Source organism: Herpailurus yagouaroundi, unplaced genomic scaffold (assembly GCF_014898765.1).
Source record: "Herpailurus yagouaroundi ecotype Mexico unplaced genomic scaffold, PumYag 295, whole genome shotgun sequence".
Lineage (NCBI taxonomy): Eukaryota > Metazoa > Chordata > Mammalia > Carnivora > Felidae > Herpailurus > Herpailurus yagouaroundi.
The window spans coordinates 2,840,358-2,840,666 of NW_024412512.1; positions in this window are offsets into that span (position 1 = coordinate 2,840,358).

Here is a 309-nt window from a genome sequence, read left to right on the forward strand (position 1 = left end):
GGGCACCCAGGGCCGTGGGCCCGAGACGTGGGCCCTCCGTGCTCGAGGAGGGACAAGCCCGGGAATACCGGGGCACCCAGGGCCGTGGGCCCGGGATGTGGGCCAGCCCTCCAAGCCTGAGTAGGGACAAGCCCGGGAATACCGGGGCACCCAGGGCCGTGGGCCCAAGACGTGAGCCCTCCGCGCCCGAGGAGGGACAAGCCCGGGAATACTGGGGCACCCAGGGCCGTGGGCCCGAGACGTGGGCCCTCCGTGCCCGAGGAGGGACAAGCCCGGGAATACCGGGGCACCCAGGGCCGTGGGCCCGAG